At 35.6% G+C, this 22808-nt stretch overlaps 1 long non-coding RNA gene and 1 pseudogene across 1 annotated transcript in view; both read left to right on the top strand.

Annotated features, from left to right (window-relative positions):
• The window catches only part of LOC103607540, a 43855-nt gene that overhangs the window by 15918 nt on the left and 5129 nt on the right, over positions 1–22808 (top strand). The gene's annotated exons all lie outside the window — the stretch shown is intronic.
• LOC103607529 lies at positions 1360–1840 on the top strand (annotated as a pseudogene).

Below are 22808 nucleotides of genomic sequence, written 5' to 3' on the forward strand. Positions count from 1 at the left end.
TTCTGTCTATGGATTTACCTATTCTGGACCTTTCATATAAATGGAATTATACCACATATAGCCTTTTGTGACAGTCTCTTTTTTATTTAGCATAATGTTTTCAAGATTCGTCCATGCTGTAGTGTGTTATCAGTTCTTCATTGCCAAATAATATTCTATTGTATGGATATGTCATATGTTGTTTATCCATTTATCAGTTAATGGACATTTGGGTTGTTTTCATTCTTTGGCTATTATAAATAATGCTAATATAATAATTATATGTAAAATAATATATAATATATTGGGCCGGCCCGGTGGTGCACTGCTACAGTGCACCGCTTGGGAGCGCGGCGGCGCTCCCACCGAGGGTTCGGATCCCACATACAGACCGGTTCCCACTCACTGGCTGAGCGAGGTGCGGGTGCGGCACTGAGGGTTGCGATCCCGTTGCTGGTCCCGGTCCGGTACAGGTGCGACACTGAGGGTTGCGATCCGTTGCCAGACATGAAAAAAGACAAAAAGAGGAAGAAAAAAAAAATATATATATATATATATAATATATATTATAATGCTACTATAAATAATAATGAACATTTGTGTAAGTTTCTAAGTGGGCATATGTTTTCATTTTTCTTTCTTTTATAAAGAAATGAAATTTATTTTGTACAGTTTTGGAGCCCACAGTACAGGGGACACATCTGATGAGGGCCTTCTTCTATAGCAACAGAGTGTATATACGTAGGAGTGGAATTGTTGGGTCAAATGGTAACTCTGTTTACTTTTGAGGAAGTGGTACTGTTTTCCAAAGCAGCTGCACCATTTTACATTTCCACAAGCAATGAATGAGGGTTTCACTTTCTTTACATCTTTGTCAATACATATTATCTGTCTTTTTGATAATAGGTATCCTATATGTGTGTAGTGATAACTCATTGTGGTTTTGATTTGTATCTCCCTAATGACTAATGATGTTGAACATCTTTTCATGTGCTTATGGCCATTCATACATCTTCTTTGGGGGCTGGCTGGTTAGCTCAGTTGGTTAGAGTGTGATGCTGGTAACACCAAGGTCCAGGTTTCAATTCCTGTATCGGCCAGCTGCCAAAAAACAAAAACCTTCCATCTTCTTTGGAAGAATGTCTATTCAAATCCTTAGCCCATTTAAAAATTTTATCTTTTTATTGTTGAGTTGGAGGAGTTGTTAATATATTTTAGATACAAATTTCATTATCAGATATATAATTTGCAAAACTTTCTTCCATTCTATGTGTTGTCTTTTCACTTTCTTGATGGTGTCCATTGAAGCACAAATTTTTTTGTCCACCAGTGCAGACCTTCTGGAGAGCAGTTCAGCTGCAGGTTCAGGCCTGGTATAGTCTCCTATCTAGAGAGAATGAGAAGAGAGCAATGCAGAAGGACACTGGCCCACTAGTGACTTAACGTTGGTTTGGCTTTGGCTATGTAGCATTGGTTGCTTCTGGTGGGATAATTGGCTATGCAAAAGCAGGTAGCATGCTGTCTCTGGCTGCCAGGCTCCTGTTTGGGGGGTTAGCAGGCCTGGATGCTTACCAGCTGTTTCAGGATCCAAGGAACATCTGGCTTTTCCTAGCTACATCTGGGATCTTGGCTGGCATTATGGGAATGAGATTCTATCACTCTGGAAAATTTATACTTGGAGGTTTAATTGCAGGTGCCTGTTTCCTGATGGTCGCCAAAGTTGGAATTAGTATGTTGAATAGACACCCCATCAGTAGTAATCATGTCCCAGCTTAGACTCATGAAGAATTAAAAATCTTCAAACTTCCACTATTTTAAATGAATTAAGAGAAATGAGTGCAGCATTTTAACATATTGTGACATTTTACTTAAAAAAAAAAAAAAAAAAAAAAGGGGCGAACTTTTTAAAAATTTTGAAATTTTTTTTAAAAAAAAAAAAAAAAAAAGGGGCGAACTTTTTAAAAATTTTGAAATTTTTTTTAAAAAAAAAAAAAAAAAAAGGGGCGAACTTTTTAAAAATTTTGAAATTTTTTTTAAAAAAAAAAAAAAAAAAAAAAAACCCAAAACCAAAAAATGTTACCAAACTTGGCAGGGGAAAAAATTAGTTGTTACCATTACAGCCCTACAGAGGTGACAAGAGTATATAACACAAGAGCTTAATGATACCCTCATACAGTTTGATTCTTGTATATTGATGTTATCTCTTCTTTCTGCATCTGTAGGTAAGATCTCAAGAGGTAAAATGTTAGGTGTCAACATTGAGGGCCCTGAAACCCCATGCCCTGCTCAGAGGAACAGTGTGAAAGAAGCGTCTTTATGAGGTTTAGGATATCTGTTCTTTTGCTCATCTGAGACCACAGACCTTTGAAATTATGTTAAATGAAATATCAATGAAAATAAAGTTTACTATAAATTAAAAAACAAAAACTTTTAATTTTGATGAAGTCCAATTTACCTATTTTTTTCTTTTGTTGCTTGTGCCTTCAGTTTCACATAGGAAACCTACCCCTGTTTTCTTCTAAGAGTTTTATATTTTACATTTAGGTCTTTCATCTGTGTTTTTGAGTTACTTTTTGTATATGGTATGAGTTAAGGTGTCCAACTTTGTAATCTTTTGTACATGGAGACCTAGTTGTTCCAGTACCATTTGTTGAAAACTGTTTTTCCTCCCTTAAATTGTCCTGGTACCCTTTTCGAAAATCAGTCAACCATCCATAAATGCAAGAGTTTATTCTTGACTCTCAGTTCCACTCTATTGATCTATGTGTCTGTCCTTATGCCAGTATCATACTTTTTTGATTCCTGTAGCTTTGTACTATTTTGAAACCATGAACGGTGAGCTCTACAACTTTGTTCTTTTCAAAGTTGTTTTGGTTATTTTAGGTTTCTTACATTTCCATATGAATTTTAGAAGCTTGTTGATTTCTGCAACAAAGCCAGCTTAGATTTTGGCAGGGATTTTACTGACCAGTTTGGGGAGCATTCAGTAGAATATAATATAGTCATTTAAAATTATGGTTATGAAGAAAACCGTAACATTTAAAACTGTATATAGTTTTAAGTTGGAAGAAGCAGAAATATAAACTATGTACACTATGATTGCAACCGTATGAAAAATGCATATTAAAAAAATGTTTAAAAGAACCCTTATCAAGAACATGAGAAGACAAGCCACAGACTAGGAGAAAATATTTGCAAAAGACATATCTGATAAAGGACTGTTATCTAAAATACACAAAGAACTCTTAAAACTCAACAATAAGAAAACAATCAACCTGAATAAAAAATGGGCAAAAGACCTGAACAGACATCTCACCAAAAAAGATATGCAGATGGCAAACAAACCAATAAAAAGATGCTTAAGATCATGTGTCATTAGGGAATTGCAAATTAAAATGAGATACCACTGCACACTTATTAGAATGGCTAAAGTCCAAAACACTGACAACACCAAATGCTGATGAAGATGCTGAGCAACAGGAACTCTCATTCACTGCTGGTGGGAATGCAGAATGGTATAGCTGCTTTGAAAGATTCTTACAAAACTAAATATACTCTTGCCATTCAATCCAGCAATCACATTTCCTTGGTATTTACCCCAATGAGTTGAAAACGTATATTCACACAAAAATCTCCACACATATATTTATTGTAACTCTGTAATTGCCAAAACTTGGAAGCAACCAAGATGTCTTTCAGCAGGTGAATGGATAATCCATGGTACATCTAGACAATGGAATATTATTCAGCACTAAAAAGAAATGAGCTATCAAGTCATGAAAAAACATGGAGGAAACTTTAATGAATATTATTAAGTGAAAGAAGCCAATCTGAAAAGGCTACATACTGTATGATTCCAACTATATAACATCTTGGTAAAGGAAAAACTATGGAAACAGGTTAGGGGAGAGGGAGGTGATGAGTAGGCAGATCACTGAGGGTTTTTAGGGTAATGAAACTACTCCATATAATACTATGATAGTGGATACATGTCATTGTGCATTTGTCCAAACCCATAGTACAACATCAAGAGTGAACCCTAACGTAACTATGGACTTTGGGTGATAATGATGTAGGTTTGTGGATTGTAATGATTGTCTGTGTAGGTTCATTGGTTGTAACAAATGTACCACTCTGATGCTGGATGTTGATAGTGGAGGAGGCTCGAGGCAGGCAGCAGGTATATAGAAACTCTCTGTACTCTCCTCACTTTTGCTGTGAATCTAAAATGCTCTAAAACATAAAGTCTGTTGGTTTTTTTTTTTTTTTTAAAGTACCCCTAGGGCTGGCCAGGTGGCGCACTGCTGCAGTGCGCCGCTTGGGAGTGTGGTGGCGCTTCCGCCGAGGGTTTGGATCCCACATACAGACCGGCCGCTCACTGGCTGAGCGAGGTGCGGGTGCAACACCGAGGGTTGCGATCCCGTGGCCGGTCCCGGTCCGGTACGGGCGCGACACTGAGGGTTGCGATCCGTTGCCAGTCACGAAAATAAATAAATAAATAAAAATAAAAATAAAAAGTACCCCTAAATTGTAATATTTAGATTATGTTTAATTCTTTTTACCTTTATTTCCCAAACTTACTGTAATATGTAACTATGTTACATTCATAATTTTAAAATTTTAAGTAAGTTTTGGCTAATAGAGTAATTTTTTAACTTGAGATACACTCTGTAGATAAAAACCAGAGTTACTTAACTTTCCAGGAAGAATGTGTGAAGCTGAGCTATAAGGTTATGGTAGAATGAGCCAGTACCAGATTTAACGCTTAGCTTTTTGAATTCTCCTTTCTGCAATCAGTTTCATTCATTTTCTCCTCTGCCTTCTTGCTCCCAATTAAAAGCCTCTCCCTCACACCCTAGCTTAGGGTTTCCTCAGAACCTTTAGATGAAATTTTGGGAATCTGACTAGTTTGTATAATAGCCATTGAAAAGTGGAATGAATGGTGGCAGAGTAGCATGAAGGCAAGGAGTCAGACAGTGTAGTCTGAGCCACAGAGACCACTTTTGATAGAAAGTGATTTGGGGGGTGGGGAAAGGAAGTTGTCCAAGCAGACCTCTTTACTGCCTTCTCTGCCCCTGTTTGTGTTCTACCAACTTCTTTTCATCTTTATTCATTTTCTTATGAAATTATATGCTCTTTAAGGGCAGAGAGCTGCAGATGGTGCTAGAAGTTGTTAAAAGTTTAAATAGGCACACAGAGAAGCAAGCTATGTGGCTTGGTGACAGACTCCTGTTCACATGTTTTTAAGTGCCACTACAGAGTGTTTGTGTTCTAAATAGTTTGGGGAGTTTCTTACTAGTTTAAGCAGTATTAAAATCTCAGTATATTGAAATACTTAGGGTTTTGCATATAATGGGTGGGCATTTGAAGTTTATTCCAGATCAAAAACAATATTTAAAGACTTCCTAAAGTCTATTAATATTGTCAACTGAAACAAATTTTTGTAGCATTATGACTTTGAAGTATTAAGATGATTTTCCTTGCATATTTTTTAGTTGAATTAATCAAAAGAAGGAGAAAAATAGTGTTTAACTCATTTTTTGTAGTTGTTGAACTTATTTATTAATGGCCTTTTGAAATGTAAAATCACAGTTTTTCTTTTTTTCTTGGTAAGGTTTAAAACAACGTTTTTTACATAGATTGTAGAAACAAAATAAGATGGTACAAATATCCAGACTTCCAGAAATAAGCACAAAACCTTAGTTTTGACTACTGTTTTAAAACAAAGTACCTGCCACTTTAGGAGAAAGATTAATTTTTATCAGCTATAGGCTTTGACTTTCGTAGCATAATGGAAAAACTATACCCTTCAAATTTCAGACTGTCAAAATTTGTTCAAACAGTGTTTATTTTATAAGACACTTTTTTCCCTACTGAAACTCCACTCATGATACCTGTGTCTTTTACTGTGTTTCCCTTTTTCTGGATTAAAAATAATACTCGTGGATTTGTGCTTCTGGCCAAGATGGAATAACACATTGGATTTACTATCCTGGCTGTAATCACAAAACAAACAAACAAAAAACTCAGACAAAATATACGAAGCTATGGTGTCAAACACCGACAGACAGCACAGAAACAAACAAGGTGGAGCCTATGATTATACTAGTTTACTGCTTGGGGAGAGTTCCAGGCTGCAGAGTAAGGAGGGGGGCAGAGCCCAGCAGTCTCCTTGAGTTGAAGAGATGGAGCTAGAGTCCAGGGAAGTTAAGGTAGCTAGAGTTTGGAGAGGAGAGAGCTGTACAAAGAGAGAGCTCCAGAGATCTTCAGAGGGTGCCTCTCAAGTCTTCAGATAAACGCTATCAGTGAATGTGTTGTGTGGAAGCTACCCAGAGCTAGAGAAAGAACCATCCAAAAGGATTAGAGAGAACAATCCCTGGTTCTTTTTCAGAGTCAAGAATAGTTTATGTTCTCACCAACCAGACCAGAAAAACCTCATAAATCACAGGACATTGGGTAGAGTACTCCAAAGGGTTTTACCTCCATAGTGGGGCAAATGTAACCAGACCAGAAAAACCTCATAAATCACAGGACATTGGGTAGAGTACTCAGAAGGGTATTACCTCCATAGTGGGGCAAATGTAGCACTAGACTGAAGACTGATCTGATCTCCCCCCAACAAATATTAAAAGGATGCCTCAGAAGGATCAAACTGTTTCCAAGTAACTTAACTGCGTCCAACAAATATTAAAAGGATGCCTCAGAAGGATCAAACTGTTTCCAAGTAACTTAACTGCGTCCAACAAATATTAAAAGGATGCCTCAGAAGGATCAAACTGTTTCCAAGTAACTTAACTGCGTCCTAGAACAAAGCTCAATATTTATAGGAATACAAAAATAGCTAGCACTCACCAAGGTAAAATTCACATTTTGTCCTCCAGTCAAAAATTACCAGGCTTGCAAAGAAGTGGGAAAAATACAACCCATAAGGATGAAAATCAATGAATAGAAACCGACCCAGAAATAACAAAGATGATGGAATTAGTAAACAAAGACATCAAAACAGTTATTTTAACTATATTCTGTACATTCAAGGAAGTAGAGGAAAGATTAAGAATGTTAAATACAGATATGAAAGTTATGATCCAAATTGGACATCTGGAGATGAAAATTACAATGTATGAGACAAAAAATATACTGCATGATATTAACAGCAAATTAGACAGTGGAGAAGAAAAGATTTTAGAAAACGTGAAGCCATAGCAATATAATCTGTTCAAAATAAACTCAAAGTGGTGGGGGGAAGACTGGAAAATGTGAATGGAGCATCAGTGAGCTGTGGGACAACTTCAAGTGGCCTAATATACATGTAATTGTAGTCTTGAAAAGAGAGTGTACAGAAAAAAAATTTAAAGAAACAATGGCCAAAATATTTCTAAATTTGATAATCATAAATCCAGAGTTCCAAGAAGAAAATAAAGAAGGGAAAAAGAACAGACGTGATTAATAGAAAACAAATAGCAAGATGGCAGATTTATACCAAACCATATCATAATCATATTAAATATAAATGGTCTAAACACCCTGATGAAAGGCAGAGCTTAGTGAACTGGATAAAAGAGCCAGACCTACTATATACTGTGTACAAGAAACCCACTGTAGTAATTTCAGACAAATGAGATTTTAGAGCAAAGAAAATTGCCAGGAATAAAGATCATTTAATGAGGATAAAGGGGCCACCTCATCAACTGAAGTTAATAGTTCTATGTACATAAATCTTCAAAATATGTGAATCAGAAACTGATAGAACCAAAAGGAAAAATAAATCCACAATGATAGTTGGAGACTTCACTACCTCATATCTCTCTCAATAATTGATAGAAGAATGAACAAAAATCAATAATGATTTAGAAGACTTGAACAATACTATCAACCAACTGACCTAATTGACATTTATGTAAAATTCTACACAATACAAGCAGAATACATATTCTTTTCACACTGGATATTTACTAAGATAGACCACATTTTGTTCCAAAAAAGCATCAGTAAATTTAAAATGACTTAAATCATACAGTATATACACTGACCAAAAGGGAATTAAATTAAAAGTCAGTAACATACCTGGAAAACTCCTAAATATTTAGAAACCAAAACACATTTCTAAGAAATGTCAAAGAAAAAAAGATGAACTTAGAAAATATTTTTTACTGAATGAAAATCATATCAAAAGTGTGGTTTGTAGTTAATGCAGATGCTCAGGAAAATTCATAGCACCATATTGTAGAGAGGTCAAGTCACAAATCAGTGTCCTCAGCTTCCACTTAAGAAATTAGAAAAAGAAGAGAAAATTAAACCTGAAGTAAACAAAAGAAATGAGTTAAAGATAAAGGCCAAAACCAATGGAATAGAAAACAGGAAAATAGTAAAGTCAAGGAAATCTAAAGCTGGCTGTTTGAGAAGATCTATAAATTGATAAACCTGCAGCCTGATTGATCAGAAAAAAGAGAAGGAAGACACAAATTACCAGTATCAGGGATGAAAGAGTTAGCAAAGCTATAGATCCTATAATTATTAAAAGGATAAATAAGAGAATAATATGAATTACTTTATACCAATACATGAGACACCTACATGAAATTGGCAAATTTCTTGAAAGATACAAAATACCAAAGCTCACTCAAGAAGAAATGAGTAACCTGGAAAGTCCTATATCTAGTAAAGAAATTGAATTCCCACAAAGAAAACTCTAGGCATACATGGCTTCCCTGATAAATTCTACCAAACATTTTAGGAAATCATAATGCCAATTTTACACAAACTCCTTCATAAAATTGATGAGGAAGGAATACTTAACTCATTCTATGACACTGGCATTATGCTGATACCAAAGCCAGACAAATACATTGCAAGAAAAGAAAATTATATACCAATATCCTTCATGAACATAGTTACAAAATTCTAAACAAGATTTTAGCAAATTGAACTCAATACCATATAAAAATGATAAAATACAATTACCAAAATTGGGTTTATCCTAGGAATGCAAAGTTGGTTTAACATTTGAAAACAATGTCATGTGCCATAATAACAAAGTAAAAAAAGAGGAACCATATGATCAATTCAGTATATGCAGGAAAAGCATTCAACAAAATCCAACATGCCTTACTAATGAAAACTTAGCAAGCTAAGAAAAGAAGGGAGCTTCCTCAGTCTGATTAAAAAAAAAAAGAAAAGCATTTATGAAAAAGACAGTAGTTGAAATACTGAATGCTTTTACTGTAAGATCAGGATCAAGGTAAGATGTTTACTATTACCACTTCTATTCAGTGTTGTACTGGAGGTTCTAGCTAGTGCAATAAGACAAGAAAAAGAAATGGCATCCAGATTGGAAAGGAAAAAGTCAAACTGTCTTTACTCACATATGATATGATTGCCTATGTTTCCTACAAAAATGCTGCTAGAACAGTTAAGTGTGCTTAGTAAAGATGTGGGATACAAGATCAATGCAGAAAAGTCAATTGTATTTTTATATACTAACAAATGAACAATCAGAATTTGTAGTTTTAAAAGAATATCACAATAAAACTGAGAATATTAAATATCTAAGGATAAATCTCATAAAAGATACACATGACCTCTACATTGAAAGTTATAAAACATTGCTGAGAAAAATTAAAGAAAACTGAAATAAATGGAGAGATACTGTGTTCAAGGATTGGAAGACTCAGTATTGTTCTCAATTTTCCCCAAGAATATAGATTAATTTCGATCCCAGTAAAAAAAATCCCAACTGGCAGTTTGTAGAAAGTGACAAGCTGGTTTTAAAATTTATATAGAAATGCAAAGGACCTAGAATAGCCAAAAACAATTGTGATAAAGAACAGAGGTGGAAGAATTAACACTGTTTGATTTCCAGAACTTATAGCTATAGTAATCAAAACATGGTATTGGTGGTAATTGGTGTAATATAAACAAATAGATTCATGCAGCAGAATAGAAGAGTTCAGAAAAAATATGGTTGATTTTGAAGAAGTTATCAAGGCAGTTAAATAGAAAAAAGAGCATCTTTTCAGAAACAAAAGGCTTTGGAACATTTGGTCTTTGTATTTTAAAAAATGAACTTTATGTATACCTTACGTCATAATATAAAAGTTAACTCAAAATTGATCACAGACTTAAATTTAAAACCCACATGTATAAAATTTCTGGAAGAAAATTTTGGGGCTTTGGATTTTGTAAAGATTTCTTACATATGACACCAAAAGCTTGGTTTATAAAAGAAAAAAATGATAAATTGGACTAACTCAATATTAAGTATATGTCTTCAAAAGCCACTTTTAAGGGAATAAAAGGACAAGCCACAGATTGAGAGGAAATATTTGCACATCACATCTGACAAAAGACTTCTGTGTTCATTATCTTGATTGTGGAGATGACTTCATGGATGTGTGTGTGTGTATATATATATATCAGAACTTATCAAATTGTATACTTTAAATGTGTGTAGTTTATCATAGGTAAATTATACTTCACAAAATCTGTTAAAAAAAAAAAAAGCACTTGTGTGTGTTCAACATTTATAGCATGCTGCCCCAATTTCAGAGTCACATATGGGACTCAAGCTAATTTTATGGTGTTTTATTGTTTTATTTATTTATTGGTGGCTGGCCAGTACAGGGATACAAACCCTTGATTTTAGTGTTGTCAGGCTAATTTAAAAAATAATTTCTCAGTGATTGAGTTTGATGAGGTGGTAAAACACATGTATAGTGTATATCAAGTTTACTTATAATTTTAACTTATTACAAAGTTGAGAAACCAAATATGTGTTTTTCTGAAATTCTGAAGGAATTTTCAGAATAATATTAATCAAATGTTAGATTTTATTTTACCGTCAGGTTAGAACATTGTTATCCAACTGGATGATAAAGGGAAAGAATGTTGTAAGAGCACTAAATACAAAATGGAGGAAGTTAGTGGAATTCTAGGCTTGGGAGAAATTTTCATGATCTTGATTGGATGACTAGGTATGTATGGTAGGTAGAATAATGGCCCCTCAAAGATGTCCATATTATTCTAATCCCTGAAATTTGTAAATATGTTACCTTAATGGGACAGAAGGGACTTTGCAGTTATAATGTTAAAGACTTTTCAGATGGGGTGATTATCCTGGTTTATCCAGGTGGGCCCAATTTAATCATAAGGGTTTTTAAAATTAGAAAAGCTTCCCTGGTCAGGGAAAGGAGTGAGAACAAAAGAATGATCAAAGAAATATAACATTGGGGCCGGCCCGGTGGCACACTGCTATAGTGCGCCACTTGGGAAGTGCGGCGGCGCTCCCGCCGAGGGTTCGGATCCCACATACAGACCGGTTCCCGCTCACTGGCTGAGCGAGGCGCGGGAGCAACACTGAGGGTTGCGATCCCGTTGCCGGTCCTGGTCCGGTACGGGGGCGACACTGAGGGTTGCGATCCGTTGCTGGACACGGAAAAAGACAAAAAGGAAAAAAAAAAAAAAAAAGAAATATAACATTGCTGATTTTGAAGATGGAGGAAGGACACTATCAACCAAGAAATATGGGCAGTCTCTACAATCTGGAAAAGGCTAGGAAATGGGTTCTGTCCTAGAGCCTCCAGTGAGACCCATTCTGGACTTCTAACCTACAGAACTATAAGATAATAAATCTGTATTATTTTAGCTACTAAATTTATGGTAATTTGTTACAGCAGCTATAGAAGACTAATACTGCATGTTTTGCCAGAGATTTACAGTGAAAAGTGAACTCTCTAACACTAAAATAACTTTTTTCATTTCTTGGGAATTGTTTTCCCTTTCACATATCAAACCTCATTTTCCCATAAAGTAAAACGTGTATTTATTCATTAAAAAGTAATTCTGAATATAAAATTTTGCAGTTGGAATAAACCTTAATCATTCTAGTTTAATCCACTGAAATTTACAGATGGAGAAACAGTGATGGCCTAAGATTCCATAGCTAGTTACCAGTAGATCTAGTTTCCTGGCCTTTGTTCCTTCCATACTTTTATGGTGGGGATTTAAGGTGAACAAGATATTTGTTCTTTCTACGTAAGGGTTTGTTCACATACCCAAAATGCTATTCTTGTACAGTTTTTCTCTTGGACATATAGTGGACTTTAGAAAACATACAGTGAAGCCATGTTTTAAATCTGCTTAATTTATATTATAGTGCTTTAATGAGACAATATTATGCTGTAAGAGGATATAATATTATACAACACTTTTATCCTAGGTTTCTTTCCTCTACATCCTAACTCTCTGAACTCTCTTCCTCCAGTTGCTAATTAATGTATACCGAGAGATTCACAGCGAGGTATGATCCTCTGTTCTTGACTCTGTGTGTTTAAACCACACTAATAAAATTAATGAGAAGATAAATCTGCTATGTATTGTGTATGCACAGATATATTCTCATAATGCACTTTAGAAATAGATTTTAATTATGCTTGAGTTTTCTTAATTACCACTTCTGATTAGAACAGAATATTATTTTTACTTCTATAATGGAACACTCAGTACAGTGTAATTCTCCAGATTAGATTTTTCAGATTAAATTTGCAGAAGAAATATAGTCAACTTGTAATAGTATTTCAGCACTGATTCTCTGTAGTGTCTGATATTTTACCGTCTTCATATTGGCTACTTTTGAAAATCACAGTTCATTTCACCCTTTATTGAGTACTGTTTATATGCCATTTACTTACACTAGGTGATGGGGGTACAAAAATGAATAGGACACATTCTCCGTATATTCAGTGTTTACAGACTTTTGTCATGTATTATCATCATTGGACTTGGAACCAAACTACTTGGCCCTGATGAATCAACTCAATTTAATAATCTTCCACTGTGGCACAGGTAAAAATCTCATTTTTTTTTTTTTTTATGTGGAGGCTTCAAGTGCTATTTATTGCCAATTGCCAATACATTTTCTTGTTAAATTCACTTTTTTTTTTTTTAATTTTTATTTTGTCAATATACAATGTATATGATTATTATGGCCCATCACCGACACCTCCCGCCCTCCCCTTTGCTGAAGAGGGAGTCCCGACCCCAGTGAATAGACTTGATGCCTTTGTCGAAGATCAAATGGCAGTAAGTGCGTGGGTTGATTTCTGGGTGCTCTATTCTATTCCATTGATCAGTGTCTCTGTTTTTATACCAGTACCATGCTGTTTTGGTTATTATGGCTTTGTAGTATAGTTTAAAGTCAGGTAGAGTAATACCTCCAGCTTTATTTTTTTTGCTCAGCATTGCTTTGGCTATTCGTGGTCTTTTGTTATTCCAGATAAATGATTGTATAGTTCTTTCCATGTCCTTTGCTGAAGAGGGAGTCCCGACCCCAGTGAATAGACTTGATGCCTTTGTCGAAGATCAAATGGCAGTAAGTGCGTGGGTTGATTTCTGGGTGCTCTATTCTATTCCATTGATCAGTGTCTCTGTTTTTATACCAGTACCATGCTGTTTTGGTTATTATGGCTTTGTAGTATAGTTTAAAGTCAGGTAGAGTAATACCTCCAGCTTTATTTTTTTTGCTCAGCATTGCTTTGGCTATTCGTGGTCTTTTGTTATTCCAGATAAATGATTGTATAGTTCTTTCCATGTCCTTTGCTGAAGAGGGAGTCCCGACCCCAGTGAATAGACTTGATGCCTTTGTCGAAGATCAAATGGCAGTAAGTGCGTGGGTTGATTTCTGGGTGCTCTATTCTATTCCATTGATCAGTGTCTCTGTTTTTATACCAGTACCATGCTGTTTTGGTTATTATGGCTTTGTAGTATAGTTTAAAGTCAGGTAGAGTAATACCTCCAGCTTTATTTTTTTTGCTCAGCATTGCTTTGGCTATTCGTGGTCTTTTGTTATTCCAGATAAATGATTGTATAGTTCTTTCCATGTCCTTTGCTGAAGAGGGAGTCCCGACCCCAGTGAATAGACTTGATGCCTTTGTCGAAGATCAAATGGCAGTAAGTGCGTGGGTTGATTTCTGGGTGCTCTATTCTATTCCATTGATCAGTGTCTCTGTTTTTATACCAGTACCATGCTGTTTTGGTTATTATGGCTTTGTAGTATAGTTTAAAGTCAGGTAGAGTAATACCTCCAGCTTTATTTTTTTTGCTCAGCATTGCTTTGGCTATTCGTGGTCTTTTGTTATTCCAGATAAATGATTGTATAGTTCTTTCCATGTAATTTCTCTCAGGAGTGGTTTATAGTTCTCGTTATAGAGATTTTTCACATCCTTAGTTAGTTCAATTCCTAGGTATTTTATTTTTTTGGCGGCTATTGTGAATGGGCAGGCTTTCTTGATTTCTCTTTCTGCTTGTTCACTATTGGTGAATAGAAATGCTACTGATTTTTGTGTGTTGAAAAAATCTCATTTTTTAAATCAGAAACATGGGCAAGTAAGGCTTGCTCTTACTGTCTTTACCCTTACCAATATGTACGTTCCATGGAGACAAATTGTTTTCTGTTTTTTACTGCTTTATCTTCACTGGAAGAGTATCTGACACATACTAGGTGCTCAATAGATATTTGTCAAATGAGTAGGTGAATGGCTCCTACTTATCCTTCAGCTTTCAACTCAGATATTCCCGTCTTAGAATGTTCTTCCCCTTGAGCTGGCCACTCCCTCCTTCAAGGATTTTTTTTTTTTTTTTTGCTTATATCCCATTGGCCAGAATTTAGTCTCATTGCTACACTTAGCTGCAAGGGAGAAAACTGGGGCTTCATTCTGGGAAGCTTTGTGTCCAGTTAAAAAGTGTAGGTTTTGATACTAAGGAAGAAATGGAGAAAAGGATATTGAGAATTACCTGCAGTCTGCCACAACTTTAACAGTGATGTCTATCAGATGTACCTTTCAGCTGTACTGTCCCGTGACTTGGTGTGGAGCTGGATACAGCTTGTGAGAGATGAGACAATGCATCAAGTTAAGAAAGTACCAAAGAAAGATGCAAATGCTTGCCTCAGGAGGCAAAAGAGCAGTAAACAGTTTTATTTGAGCAGTGGCATGGTATTAAAGAACAGTCAGAGGAATAGTGCTACTTACTATACTTTTACTTACTTACTATATTCTTCCTATATGAATAGCACATTTCATATGCTTTCTAAGTGCTGTAGATCTTTTTAATCTATCATAGTTATATTCTGACTTCTTTAGTGATGGTTGGAGTTTAGAAACTGTTCAGCCAAGCTGCCAAATATACAGTGATCAGAAGTGAGACTTGGATATTAAAAGTTTGAGAACCACAGTTTTATTAGTTTAGTAGTAACTGCAGCAATACTTTTAATTACCACGTAGAATCTGATGACTCTCCAATGTGTAAATCACTCAGACTTCTCTCCAAGCTTAGGCCCTGTCTCTGGTTGCCTTCTGTATATCTCACTAGGCACCCCTTGCTCAACATGCCCCAGTCAGAGTTCTCTTGCTTTCCACAGAAGGTACTCCAAAATGTTTGAAGCAAAAGTATAAAAAATCCTGATGAGTGGAAACATGAATTGTTTTATCTTTGTCCCCTAAGTTCAAAAAGATCATGAAAGTAATATACGTTTATTGTTAAACTATTTAAATAATACAAAAATAAAATTTAAGAAGTGAAAATTTCTTCTTATGCCGCTTCTCCCAAATCTCATTCTCTAGAGGTAACGCTGTTTTAATAGTGGAAATCTGAGTACTGTATCCTTGAAAACTTCTTGTATATACAAGCAAATACAAGCAAGGGGTCTTGAAAAAGTTCATGGAAAATGCATATTATGACAAGACTGCATGGATTTCAAAATTTTTTTGCACCAAAATAAGCTCATAGTAACTTATTATAACATGTCTGAACGAGATCTAGTTTGAAGCACTCAGAAGGATAAGACATCAGTTTGAAAAGAGCCACTGTCAGAGCAACATGAATGCTGCTAAAATTGAAGAACAAACACCAAACTTACAGCAAAGTGTGGGTGGAACAATGGTGAAATCATTGATGCTTTACAAAAAGCTTATGGGGACAATGCCCCAGCGAAATCAGCAGTTTACAAAGGATACTTATTTTAAGAAAGAATGAGATGATGTTGAAGATGAAGCCTGCAGCAACAAATCATCCACATCAGTTTGTGAGGAAAAAATTAATCTTGTTCATGCCTAATTGAAGAGAACCAACAATTAACAGCAGAAACAATAGCCAACACCATAGGCATCTCAATTTGTTTAACTTACACAATTCTGACTGAAAAGTTACAGTTTATCACACTTTCTGCTTGGTAGATACCAAAACTGTTGCACCCAGGTTAGCTGCAGACACGAGCAGAGCTTTCAATGGAAATTTTAAACAAGTGGTTTCAAGATCCTGAAGCATTTCTTTGAAGAATTGTAAAGCCAATACGATCCTGAAGACAAAGCACAATCAAAGCAGTGGCTACCAAGAGGTGGAAGCAATCCAGTCAAAGCAAAAGTAGACTGATCAAAAGCAAACGTCATGGTAACAGTGTTTGGGATGCTCAAGGCATTTTGCTTGTTGACTTTCTGGAGAGCCAAAGAATGATAACATCCAGTCATTATGAGAGCGCTTTGAGAAAGTTAGCCAAAGCTTTAGCAAAAAACGCCAGAAAGTGTCACCAAGAGAGTCCTTCTCCACCACGACAATGTTCCTGCTTGTTCCTCTCATCAAATAAAGGCAATATTGTGAAATTTCAGTGGGAAATCATTAGGCATCTACCTTACAGTCCTGATTTGGCTTCTTCTGACTTCTTTTTCTCTAATCTTAACAAATCTTTAAAGGGCACCCATTTTTCTTCAGTTAGTAATGTAAAAAAGACTGCATTGATATGATTAAGTTCCCTTCTCAGTTTTTTAGGGATGGACTAAATGGCTGGTATCATTGCTTAGAAAAGTGTCCTGAACTCGATGGAACTTATGTTGGAGAAATAAAGTTTACATTTTTTATTTTTATCTTTTAACTTCATTTTTCCACAAACTTTTTGAAATCTCCTTGTAAACATACACATACACTTTTTTCCTCCTAAAAACAGGATCATATTACACATTGTTCTGCATCTCCATTCACATAATAGTACATCTTGGGCATCTTTCCATCTTTTTATGTCAGTATTAGAAAATTGTTTATCTGGAATGGCTAAGACCTCACCTGTTCCATATTAATGATATTTTCATAGTTTAGCTGGCTTAACTCTAAGGGAAAACAATGATGAAAAAGACATTTTGGTGTATAATATGTAATATTTGAATAATTGTAATTTCATACTCTAAAATGATTGCAACCACCAAAATCCACAAACAGCTGGAAACCATGGTTGGTTGCTGTAAGTAATTACGATATACCATGCTGTTTGTATCACCTGTATTATCCCATTGTGACATCGTCAACTGGCACCATGACAATACACTTCATTTTTACAATGGTAATCTTTTTTAATGGATTTACACTTACAAAATCTTTTCCCAATTCAGGTGTTTAGATGTTTTGGTGTTTACACTCTTAATGAAATGATTCTCGGCTGTATAGATTTATCTCATCCTTTTCAAAGACCACATAATATTTTTTAGTATGCATTTGCCAAATTTTATTTAAACATTCCCATGACCATCGTCTTGAGGAAAAACTTTGAAATACTTTTATTTACTCATACAGTTAATTTAGTTGAAACATAAGCAATCTGTAAATGTTTAATTAATGAATATATCTGTGCCTGTGTTCTTCCTACTCTTGAATCATTACTTTTTCCTTTCCCCTTGACTCTTTTCCCTATGCATTTAAGTGCGTCTGGTTCTTTCCTCTTCTTAAGCTATTGCTCTCCATTCCCCTTTCACCCAAAGCATTTCATTTTTTCCCTTAGTGCAAGAATCAAACCTCTCATCTGTCACTTTTGCATCTTTATACACCCACCTTCTACTTAACTTAGCATTATTCACAATATTATACCTTTCTTTTATTTCCAGTTCTTCCTTCTCAACCTTTACCACTGCCTAGTGCCCTTGGGAGACTCTAGGAAATACAAAAAAATCAGCATTTTTTTCCTTAAAAGAAATAACTTTTAGCCAAATATTTATTCATAGAAAATGTCCCATTTTAAGTGGTATCTTCAGAAAGATTTGAGAGGTAATTGCATCCACAAAATAAAGTTCTAAGAAAAATGAGCAATCATAAGAGTATGTACAAATGAAAAACATTACCAAATTTTTAAAAATCCCTTGACCAGACTAAACAATATTATGAACATAGCTGATGACTAAATGGTGATCTAAAAATCCCTTCAAAGAAAATCTCTTAGAATATAGAGCAACAAGACAAAGATGGAAAACGAGAAAACCCATTGGTTCTCGGCTGCCCATTAAAATCATCTAACCTGATTTTTAAAAACACTGATGCCCTGGCCCCACCACAGACTAGTTAAATCCATACTCTCTGGGGGTGGGGTCCAGGCATCAGTACCTTATATCCTAATGGGTTTGAAGTGGTATCTCATTGTGGTTTTACTTTGCATTTTCCTAGTGACTAATGATGTTGAGTATCTTTTCAGGGGCCTATTGGACATTTTTTTTTTTCCTTTTTGTCTTTTTTCGTGACCGGTAACGGGATCACAACCCTCATCCCTCGGTGTCACACCCGCACCGCGCTCAACCAGTGAGCGGACCGGTCTCTATATGGGATCCGAACCCTCGGCGGGAGCGCCACTGCGCTCCCAAGCGCCACACTCTACCGAGTGCGCCACCGGGCCGGCCCGCTATTAGACGTTTTAAAAGAGGTTTCTTTCTTTTTAAAAGAGAAAAAATAAGTATATAGATGTATATGGGAGTATTGTTCTTAATCTCCCTATTCCCTACTCCAGTATGGAGGAAAGAAATTTCCTGGGGAAAAGTAGTTGAATAAATGTAGTGCACAGGTTCATATAGATATACAATCTATAGTTGGTCTTATTTCCTCTGTGTGCATATTTATCTCTTTTTGTATGTATGTTTTTTTGAATCATAATTGATTATACATATTTTGGGGATTCAGTATTGACATATGTTGATCAAATCAATATTACTAGTATGTATATTGTTACAAATTGTACATGTTCTTTATGCCTCTTGTCCAATCTCTCCCTATCCCCCTCTCCCTCCCCACTCTCACCACTGATAACCCTAGATTTCTTCTCTCCCTCTGAAAGAGTAATGGTTACTCTGTTGATTTGTTGCCTAGATGATCTGTCCAATGCTGACAGGTATGTTCAGGTCCCCCAGAATTATCATAGAGCAGATGCTTCTTCTGTCACTCTGGAATGGTCTTTTTGTATGTAAGTCTTATCTATGAATAGATAACTTCTCCTGACACTCCTATGATACCAGACTTGAATGTTTGCAGGAGGCATGGGGTTGAAATTTACTTGAGGGCTTTCCAGTCCATCCTTACACAGGTATTTTGAAAATTAAGGTCCACTTATATTGCATTCAATTACGAGGCCCAGGTATAACTCCTCCCCTGAGCTTTCTTTCTCTTTCTTTGTGTTTTAGTTACAGGAACCTGAAAGTCTGTATGGCCCAGATATCTGTGGTACTTAGAAAGAATGCTGCTGTAATTTTCTGTGCTTCTAACAAAGTAGCCAGTTCCTATATTCTTTTGTCTTCTTCCTGAAAACTCTCCTGTTAGACAGTAGTATAATCTGATACAAGATACCTATATTCTAACAAAGAGAAGAAAACAACACATTAAGTAGAAATATATATATGGAAATTAGTGGGTAGGGCTTTAAAATGACTTCTCATTTGGGGGGATCTAATAATTTATTTGTGTTAACTGAAGTTTTCAGTACATTGTTGATGAAATATTAAGCATATTCTTATTTTTCTGTTATGTCTCAGGTGTTTGCTCACTAGCACTTTGGAGAGTGCATGCTTATCTGGCACATCCATAGCAGAATGAACTGTGTGTTCCCTTTCCGAGGTACTAGATAGCAATTTCCCCTTTTTGATTGGCACAGTAAGCTTTATCATATACTAATATCCCTAGCTACATAGTGATTTAAAATCCAGAATAAACCTAGGATGGGAGAAAGAAGAAAAGTCTGTCTTATAAAAACAGTGAAATTTTCTCAGTGTGTGTTAGAGGTTTTTAGGAATTGTCTGTTGTTACTGTGTTTTTCATATAACAATCAAGGGAAAAGGTTTTTCTATTTGTTTTGTTTGTTTACAAAAACTTATACTCCTAATGGCTTAACTGGAATTAAGAGGAAATATTTGGAAAATTCAGTTTTTCTTTATCTGTGCAGCTTATCTGCTTTTGAAAGTTCAGAAAAGTTTTTCTTGTTTTTATCTTTGTGTTTTAATTATTCATGGTACTTCTCTTCATATGGAATCAGTACTGCTGACAAGAGCCATCCTTTGAGATTACTAAAATTACTTGCATCTCTTGAAGTGTTGGAACCAAAAGTGAGAAGCAAGTTTCTTTATCAAATGAGACTTATAAAGCTAGCAGATCTACTTATACAAGTTCCCTATTTATTTGAATTTAAGCAAGCCATTGTTTCCAAAGCAGCAAGGTTAGAAACCAAAAGAAAACATTTCTTGATGGACAGTATTTTCATTTAAATATTTAGTCAAACTCAAAATGATGAGCATTCAAAAGAAAGCGTTACCTTTGGATATGTTGTAGTCATGTTTGCTCAAAACACACATACGCATCTCTCTGTCTCAGTGATTTGAAAGTGGCAGGCATTATGGCACCTTACCCCTAAATACTTCAGCATGTGTCTACTAAGAACAAGGATATTATTCTGCATAAAACCACAATACTATATCACACTCCAGAAAGCTAACATTATACAGTACTTATATGCTAATATAAGTCTGTTTTTCTAAATTTTTCTAATTCTCCCCAGAATGTTCTTTTATAACATTTTGTCCCCTTAACCCAAGATCCAGCCACGGGTCACTTGGTTGTAGTATCTCTGTAGTCTGTCTTAATCTAACAGGCCTCCTGTCTCTCTTCTCTCTGTCCCCCCCCCCCCTTTTTTTGGTCCTTTATAACATTAACATTTTTGAGGAGTCTAGGCCAGTTGTCTTGTAGAATGCTCCATAATCTGATTTTGTCTTTTCTTCTTTATTAGTTTCCGGTTAAGCATTTTTGGCGCACTTGGGAGAGTGCGGCGCTGGGAGTGCAGCAGCGCTCCCGCCGTGGGTTTGGATCCTATGTAGGGATGACCGGTGCACTCACAGCGCTCACTGGCTGAGCACGGTGCAGCCGGTCTCAAAAAGGACAAAAAAAAAAAAAATCATTTTTGATAGGAATACCACATAGGTGATGTACGCTTCCCACTAGTACAAGAATACACTGTATCAGTTTGTCTCATTATTGGTAATGCAGTTTGGTTATGATGCAGATCACTTGTTAAGGGGATATTGGTCAGATCACTTAATTGGAAAGGTCCTTTTTTAATAATAAGTAATATGTGGGGTGGTACTTTGAGACTGTGTAGCTGTCCTTTCCTAGTAACCTTTGACCTGATGATTTTAATTTGTTAGTGCTTTAAACCAGGATTTCCTCAGGGGTGTATTGATGAATGTGAGTGTATCTGTGAAGTCCCAGGAAATTATTTTGTATGCATGGATTTTTCCAGGGATATAGTCTCTGACCCCAAAATATTTAAAAGATTTTTTCCCTGTATTGTTTAGGTGTCTTCTACAAGTTTCTTTGCATCGGAGAAGTGTGTTTTAAGTAGTGTGTTTCTAGAAGCTGGGAACCAACCCTCTTCATCTAATATTTGTGATTATCTAGCCCAGTATCATGTAGAGCTACGTACTTAATCTTTGTTGTTTGAGAATGATTTATTCTGGCCTGTTGCTTATCTTGAGCCAAACATTTGGATCTTTTATGTTCGGTATAAACTGTACTAGAAAATAAAGCAAAGGGGCTTAGTTCCTGGTTTTTGGTGTTCTTTCTGAAGATTTTTGGGCATAGCAGTTTGATTTGTGTCTTTGCTGACACTAAAGTAAACTTAGGTCATTTGGAAATGAGTGAAAACACTACAATATATGTTTTAGTTGTCTAATTATTAGTTGTATCAATAAGACATTTTTCACAAGTGCAAATGACTATGTAGACAAAAGGGCCCAGGAGGTGACTTTAAGGAGCCTTAAGTCTGTTATTAGCCAACTGTGGAAAGCTTTAGGAGTGGTTAATTCTTGATTTTCCTTGCTCAACCAGGGAGCAGTGTGGAATTAATCATGGTGGTGGCCAGGTGTGTTTTGTTTACCTTATTGATTAGCCTATTAGTAACATTGGTTTGCTTTGCATAAAAAAGTGTCAAAAATAAACTATTTTGTGGGAGAAACAAGTCACAAATCTTAACACAGACTATCTAGTAAGAATACTCCTTTTTTTCTTGCAAGATTATAATCATAACTTAAATTGAAAGGAAACCTGAATTTTATCGGATAAAATAACATAGAAATCTCTAGGGCAGGAAACTGGCTGCCTTGTCAATTCTAAATTATAAGAAATTATAAATTATAAAAATTAAGCAAAAACATTTTGCATATGAAAAGAGCATTCCTTAGACCTAGCCCCAAAGCCAAAAGAAAAAAGTGTCTGTCAGGTGACTGACAATAAGAGCTAACATTTGATTAGTATATATTAAAAATATACATTATACCACTTAATCCAGAAGATCACCGTGTGAAAACTAGATACAAGGGTACTTCAAAAAGTTCACGGAAGAGGGCTGGTTGGTAGCTCACTTGGGAGAGCATGGTGCTGATAACACCAAAGTCAAGGGTTCGGATCCCCATATCAGCCAGCTGCAAAAACAAAACAAAAGAAACCCAAAAAGTTTATGGAAGGATTCATATTATCTTTTAATTCTATTTTTC

Source organism: Galeopterus variegatus, unplaced genomic scaffold (genome assembly GCF_000696425.1).
Source record: "Galeopterus variegatus unplaced genomic scaffold, G_variegatus-3.0.2 Scaffold151, whole genome shotgun sequence".
Lineage (NCBI taxonomy): Eukaryota > Metazoa > Chordata > Mammalia > Dermoptera > Cynocephalidae > Galeopterus > Galeopterus variegatus.